The sequence below is a fragment of the Microtus oregoni genome, unplaced genomic scaffold, assembly GCF_018167655.1.
Source record: "Microtus oregoni isolate MIOR12 unplaced genomic scaffold, Mior012 000029F_ref0000214, whole genome shotgun sequence".
Classification (NCBI taxonomy): Eukaryota; Metazoa; Chordata; class Mammalia; order Rodentia; family Cricetidae; genus Microtus; species Microtus oregoni.
This window is the reverse complement of record NW_024543088.1, coordinates 6,867,035-6,874,920: the sequence shown is the minus strand read 5'-3', so window position 1 is coordinate 6,874,920 and position 7,886 is coordinate 6,867,035. Positions and strand designations below refer to the sequence as shown.

At 41.9% G+C, this 7,886-nt stretch overlaps 1 pseudogene; it reads right to left on the bottom strand.

Moving 5' to 3' along the window:
• Window positions 1-7,886, bottom strand: part of LOC121464649 — a 237,874-nt pseudogene that overhangs the window by 81,285 nt on the left and 148,703 nt on the right.

Here is a 7,886-nt window from a genome sequence, read left to right as displayed (position 1 = left end):
TGGCAGAGAGTTTAGGCTTATTACTAGGTAACTCTAACGTTTCAAATTAACCCATATTTCTGTTCTATGCTCAGCCATGTGGTTGTACATTTATTAGCATAACACATTCATCTCCTTATATGTCTGCATTTGGTTTGTGAGTTCTCTGACTGTGTCCTTGTTCCTCCCAGAGTCCTCAGTTTGGTTTTCCTTTTTATACTTTGTTACTAATAATGACATCAACACATTGTCATTGTATATAGGAGTATTCCACAGTACCTATTTACAAAACAAAACAAAACTACAACAAAAACCCTTCCTTAAATATTTATTTGCTCAAGAGAAACCCCCCAATTGTATAACCATTAATCAGGTCTGTCTTGATTCACATGACATGCATTAATACATGCTGTGAAATTACAGAATCATTCACCTACTACGAGCCACAGAATTATGCAGTAAGTATACAGTTATTGTTTCACAAGATCGACCCATCAGAATCTATAATTCTGTTAGGTGATGGATTTAATCACGATGTAAGGCATACTGGCATAATTGTCTTGTAAGGAACTGGATGTTTCCTCGCTACAGAATTCTCCCATAGCATACTAACATCTGTTACTTACTTTGGATATACCTCCCACAGTTTAGTACCATTTGATCACTTTTTGTGCAAAATTTCCCTGAATTATATGAAAAACAGGCACACTGTCAAAAAAACCTTCCTCCCCACTATGAGAACTTCATTCTTTTTTCCAATGTAAACACAGAACTAACTGCCTGTGATTATGTTTATTGGCAGTCATTTGGCCAGCATTAAGTGTCCAGGCAAAAGTACTTCATTAAAGCCATTCGTAGATATTAACTAGCATAAATATACTACATTCTAAGACTCTTAATTGATAGTCCCTCAAAGAGTTAGAAAAATAAGTATACTCTGGTTTTGCCTCATTTACAAATAAGAGATTGACCTAAAGTAACCTTGCTATGAAAGATTCTAGATCTTCATACTCCTATTTACCTCAATTTTTTTTTTTTTTGGTTTTTCGGGACAGGGTTTCTCTGTGGTTTTGGAACCTTTCCTCAAACTAGCTCTTGTAGACCAGGTTGGCCTCGAACTCACAGAGATCCGCCTGCCTCTGCCACCTGAGTGCTGGGATTAAAGGCGTGCACCACCACCTCCCAGCTATTTAACTCCATTTATAGATGACTTTAGTTCATGATATTTACTACTTATGTTTTACTTGCCCAGATAGTAGGAAAAATAATTAAATATCTGCCTTCATCACAGAGAAGACAATCCATCTTTTTCTGAGGCCTCCAGACATACACTACCAATGACCAGAGTGGCAGAGAGGCATCAAGAACCAGATCTGATAATTTAGAACTTTGGTCCCTCTTATCAAGTTTTATTTGGTGGGTAAACCCCGCTAAACCATTCAGTGTTCAGAAAGATTTGATATAGCAATGGGAAATCTAACCAAAGGATCAGAGCACAAAATATTAATAAATTAACTCACATACATCCTTTATCGTGTTCTATTTATTCTTTCTACGGCCTCTTTATTAGCCACACTGTTTATAGTTTTTTGCTGTTCCTGGTGGATATGCCTTGCTTGCTGTTCCCAACTACCAAAATGTTTCCAACCTAAATAACCCACACCGACATTAACAGTCATCTCTACATGTACTATAGAACCACAAAAAAAAAAAAAAACGGTAGGAAGGACTTGACAAAGCAGCACTACAGGAAATAGTGAAAGCACACAAGAAGGGCCAGTATCCAAGGGGACATATCTGACATTCCAAACCATTAGATAGGATCAGTAGACAACCATAAACCCTGGATCACTCATTCCCCTCACCCCAGTCTCTATTGTGACACTAGGTTTGATGACACCCAGACCTGTTTGCCAGTAAGGGTGTGCATGTTGTCTTCCTATCTTTTTGGAGTTCCTCCATGGTCAATTAGCAAAGGAAATTTTGGGGTATTAAAGTAAAGTAGACTTGGCTATTAAACATAAAGTGAATATTAGTGATCAAAGGCCCCATGACATGTTTGAATGAGAAAAGGTAATTTGGTACCCATATATTACTTGGGTCCTTTGGTGTGAATAACTTTTTTTTTTTTGGTTTTTCGAGACAGGGTTTCTCTGTGGCTTTGGAGCCTGTCCTGGAACCAGCTCTGTAGACCAGGCTGGTCTCGAACTCACAGAGATCCGCCTGCCGCTGCCTCCCGAGTGCTGGGATTAAAGGCGTGAGCCACCACCGCCCAGCGTGAATAACTTTTTGAAGGAGAGAAATGCCATGATTTGTAGTAATGGGGGTGGCGGGGCTGCATTCCCAGCACCCCGGCCACCTGCTCGGCTAGCTTATGCCCCAAAATAATTACACAGACACTGTATTCATTTAAACACTGCTTGGCCCATTCTCTTCTAGGCTAATTCTCACATATTAATTTATCCCATTTCTAATCATCTGTGTATGGCACCCCAAGGTGCGCTTACCAGGAAGATTCTAGCCTATGTCCATCCTGGGTCGGAGCTTCATCCCGGGAGCAGGGCATGGCGTCTCTCCCAGGCGTCTGCTCCGGAGAGCAGAGCTGTGGAGTCTCTTAGCTCACTTCCTCTTCCTCCCAGCGTCCTGTTCTGCTTTCTCCTCCCACCTATCCTCTAACCAATAAAATGGGCCAGGGCAGTGCCTTTATTAGCCAATGACCTTCCTCCATCATTTCCCCTTTTTCGGTTTAAACAAAAAAAAAGGCTTTAACATAGCAAAATTACAAATAACAAAACAGTTATCAAGTAAAAGTTACAATAATCTTTGTCATAACTAAGGAAAACTATAACTATAACTAACTATTCTTAACTCCATCAAAGACTCCAGAAAGATATATTACCTAAGTAAACAAGAACTAAGAAACTTCAAACTCTAGAAATGACAAAGACATCTCGCTGCCTGGACAGTCACCCAAAGTTCTTTTGTACCGTTGGGGCATCCATCTTCAGCCTTCAGGCCCATAGTATCCAGCAGACATTTTCATTAAGCAGGAAATTTCAAAGGCAGTCACTATCTGCTTGTCCTGAAGAATGTCTCGCAGACTCTCTCATGAATCAGGAACCCCGAAAGATCATCTCACCTTTAGGCAAGTTCAGTAGTCCTCTCTCTGTGGGTTCTCTGTTTCCAGTTTATGCAATAGTCCAGGCAAGAGCAGTTTCTTGCCCAAATGGCTATCAAACTCCATAAGGATCCTCTTCGATGCCCATCTTCCTCTTGAAGTAGATTGGTGCTGCCAGGAGCAGAGTGTCTCATTGTCATGAAAAGTCCTAAGTTATTAAAACATTAAATGTCCTATTCTGTAATCTTTGAAAGACATGAAGAATGTCTATCTAAAATATATCTCTATATATCTAGAAAATCTAACTAACATGACTATAAGCTTTACTATTATCGATGATTATCCATTAACAACCTATATTTCTTAATTATACAGTACATATTTAAATGAACTACACAATCACAATACCTTAATCAAAATCAGAAACACTTATACATATAACAAAATTGACCTTAAATCTCTATCAATAAAGCAAAATCTATACTAATGCAAATTATTCATATCTATATCATATCCCCCTTTAAATATAAAAGAACATTTATAAACATATTTGGGAACATGGGCGCAGTTTTTTCTCTCCAAACTGCTTCCTGCTGAATGGGGGCGTCGTTAATTAGGTCTTTCATGGTATAACCTGTGTGCTAGTTTCATCTCAGTTGGCAGTTGAGCGAAACAATTTTCTGAAGATGTTCACAGCAACCCTTCAGGAGGACGTGGTCCATCATACCATATCGGAATAGAAGAAATGAACAGGGTCTCATCCTCTGTGAAAACAAAATAAGAAACTCCTTTCCAAAGCATCATGTCCTTAGATCCAAATTTCAAAGTCAAGGCATTTTCAAAATATCTATGTTGGATTAGTACAGCAGTATTTATAAATAAATATCTTTTAGCAGCTGTTGCTCCTTCCTCAGCATTCAAACAATTCAAAGAGAGCATAATAGCATACAGTATCAAAATTCTCTGTCTGTTTTCCATCTTTGTACAGCTTTGTTTTAACCTCTATTTTGTTTCTTTTTACTTTTAACTCTTTGCTTTTTGAGACAGGTTCTCTGTATCTTTGACCTGAAGTAACTCTGTAGACCAGGCTGTCTTTGAACTCTCAAAGATCCGCCTGTCTCTGCCTCCCAGGCATTTGGGATTAAAGGTGTACACTACTACACCTTGAACTCACAGAGATCTGTTTGTCTCTGCCTTCTAGGCACTGGGATTAAAGGCGTGTGCTACCACACACAACAACTCTCTTCCTTTTTTTATGTTTTTTACTTTAAGAACTTCAACTTTTAGTCTGTATATATTTTTAACACACTTTAAACCATTCAGAAATTTTCTCTGTCTTTGAATCTCTCTTTACTGTATATCTTTCTTTTTATGACCACATGAATCTTTAATTTACCAAGCAATCTCAGTAGGACTAAAGGCGTGGCTTTGCCAGCTAGATCCAGTCCATTCCTTAGCTTTCCAGCCTATGGCGGATATACAGGCTGTAGCCATGTTTACTGCAACAACTGTATGGCATTTCAAGGTCCCTGCCAGCAAGTGAGCTACAACAGACAACACTCAAGTCCTCTCTCTTGGTAGCCGGCCCTCCTGCCTCAAATAGTCAGAGTTTGCCCTGGCAGGACAGCCCAGAAAGCTGGCATTTTTAAATGGTGCAGCTTTTTTCCTGCTACGGCTGAAAACCGAAAAGCATGCGTTCAGCTTTAACCGTTTAAGTGTTTCGTGGCAGGACCTCTTAATGACTGCAGGCTTTTGCAGCTAAAGCTGAGTCAGGAAGCCTCTCTTAGATGAGGCGCCTGCTTGCCTCTAGCAAGCAGAGCAGACCCGAGAACACAGCAAGTCTAGTTGCCATCAAACAAATCGTAGCACTTTACTCCAAAAGCTCTATTCAAAAGCTCTGTCTCCCGCAGGAGCCAGACAGAGATCGCAATGGCGGCACAGCCCCAGGAAGTCGCGCTTTAAAATGACACAGTGTTTTTTCTGCTACTGTTGCCGAATCAGGAAATCTCTCTACAGCACGACACCAACAAACAGCAAAAATCTGTGTTAAACTCTCTCTCCCTTATTTTTAAGCCTTCTCAGGTTTTTTAAGTGGGTTTAGGCTGTCCACATGTCTGGGCGCCAACTGTAGTAATGGGGGCGGCGGGGCTGCATTCCCAGCACCCCGGCCACCTGCTCGGCTAGCTTATGCCCCAAAATAATTACACAGACACTGTATTCATTTAAACACTGCTTGGCCCATTCTCTTCTAGGCTAATTCTCACATATTAATTTATCCCATTTCTAATCATCTGTGTATGGCACCCCAAGGTGCGCTTACCAGGAAGATTCTAGCCTATGTCCATCCTGGGTCGGAGCTTCATCCCGGGAGCAGGGCATGGCGTCTCTCCCAGGCGTCTGCTCCGGAGAGCAGAGCTGTGGAGTCTCTTAGCTCACTTCCTCTTCCTCCCAGCGTCCTGTTCTGCTTTCTCCTCCCACCTATCCTCTAACCAATAAAATGGGCCAGGGCAGTGCCTTTATTAGCCAATGACCTTCCTCCATCAATGATTTCACAAGATTTCTACAGAATTGACAGTGACTATCCAAAACACATGTGTTCTCAAAGCTCTATTCTAGACTAGGCTAGAATCTTCCTGTTAAGCCAAACCTCGTGTGCTGCACATATTAATAGAAATGGGCCAAGCAGTGTTTATATGAATACAGTTTGTGTGTTGTTATTTTGGGGCATAAGCTAGCCAGGCGGCCAGGAGCTGGGTGGCAGGAATACAGCCCGCAGCACCTTCAACAGAATGGCGCCAACGTGTGGACCACTGTATCCACTTAAAACCTGAGACAGCTTGGGAAGTAATTCTAGAACAAAATGAAAGCATTGCGCCAGGTTTCTTGGTAGCATCAATTTCTTGGGTCTGCTCTGCTTGCTTGAGGCAAGCAAGTGCTCTCTTCTAAGAGAGGCTTCCTGATTCAGCTTTAGCTGCAAAACCCTGCAGCTCTTTTAAGAGGTCCTGCCACAAAACCTGTAAATGATGTTGATGAAAAGCTGAACACATGCTTTACGGTTTTCAGCCGTAACAGGAAAAAGGCTTGCGCCATTTTAGAATGCCCCCTTTCTGGGTTGACCTGACAGGGCAAACTCTGACCCTTTCAGTCAGGCAGCCCAAAGCACTTGAGTGTGGTCTGGGAGTGAAGTGCTACTGCTTGCTTGCTGGCAGGGACCTTGAAATGCCACAGAGTTGTGGCAATACATATGGCTCCAGCAGTACCTCTGCCATGAGGCTGGAAAGCTAAGGAATGGGCTGGATCTAACCTATAAAGCCACGGCTTTAGTCCTACTGATATTGCTTGGTAAATTAAAGACTCTTGTAGTCACAAAAGAAACAAATACAGTAAAAGAAAGATTCAAGCTTGAAGAAAACATCTAAATGTTTTACTATGTGTTAAAAAATCTATGTAGGCTAAAGGTTAAAGTTCTTAAAAGTAGAAAAGAAAGAAAGAAACAGAGTAGTTGAGTGCGGTGGTACACACCTTTAATCCCAACACTTGGGAGGCAAGGTAGATTGAACTTGGAGTTAAACTCTGTGACTTCAAAGTGTAGTAGCACAGGCCTTTAATCCCAATGCCTGGGAGGCAGAGCCAGACAGATGTCTGAGAGTTCAAGGTGTGGTAGCATACACCTTTAATCCCAATACCTGGGGGGGCAGAGACAGACTAATCTCTATGAGTTCAAGGACACCCTGGTCTACAGAGTTATTCCAGGACAAAGATATACAGAAAACTTGTCTCAAAAAATAAAAGGAGCTAGGCGGCACAGCGGCCAGACGCACAGAAGCACAGAGGCGGCACGTCGGCCAGACACACAGAGGCGGCAAGGTGGCCAGATGCACAGAGGCGGCGCAACACCGCATTCAGGAAGAGGCTTTGGGGGACCAGAGCGGCCGCAGACCCAAGCAGCAGGGACAGGCGTGCAATAAGGAGAGCAGATCGCCCTACTACAATTAAATCAAAGAGAGCTACAGTATTGAAAACAGCTTGGTATTGGCATAAAAACAGAGAAGCCGACCAATGGAATCGAATAGAAGACCCTGACTTAACCCACAAACCTATGAACACCTGATGTTCGATAAAGGAGCTAAAAGTATACAATGGAAAAAAGAGAGCATCTTCAACAAATTGTGCTGGCAAAACTGGATGTCAATCTGTAGAAGAATGAAAATAGATCCGTATCTATCACCATGCACAAAACTCAAGTCCAAATGGATTAAAGACCTCAATATCAGTCCGAACACACTGAACCTGATAGAAGAGAAAGTGGGAAGTACTCTACAGCACATGGGCACAGGAGACCACTTCCTACGTATAATCCCAGCAGCACAGACACTAAGGGCATCATTGAATAAATGGGACCTCCTGAGGCTGAGAAGCTTCTGTAAAGCAAAGGACACTGTCACTAAGACCAAAAGGCAACCCACTTACTGGGAGAAGATTTTCACCAACCCCGCAACTGACAAAGGTCTGATCTCCAAAGTATATAAAGAAATCAAGAAACTAGACCGTAAAAGGCTAATCAACCCAATTATAAAATGGGGCATTGAGCTGAACAGAGAATTCTCAACAGAAGAAGTTCAAATGGCCAAAAGACACTTAAGGTCATGCTCAACTTCCTTAGGGATCAGGGAAATGCAAATCAAGACAACTTTAAGATACCATCTTACACCTGTCAGAATGGCTAAAATAAAAAACACCAATGATAGCCTTTGCTGGAGAGGTTGTGGAGAAAGGGGTACACTCACCC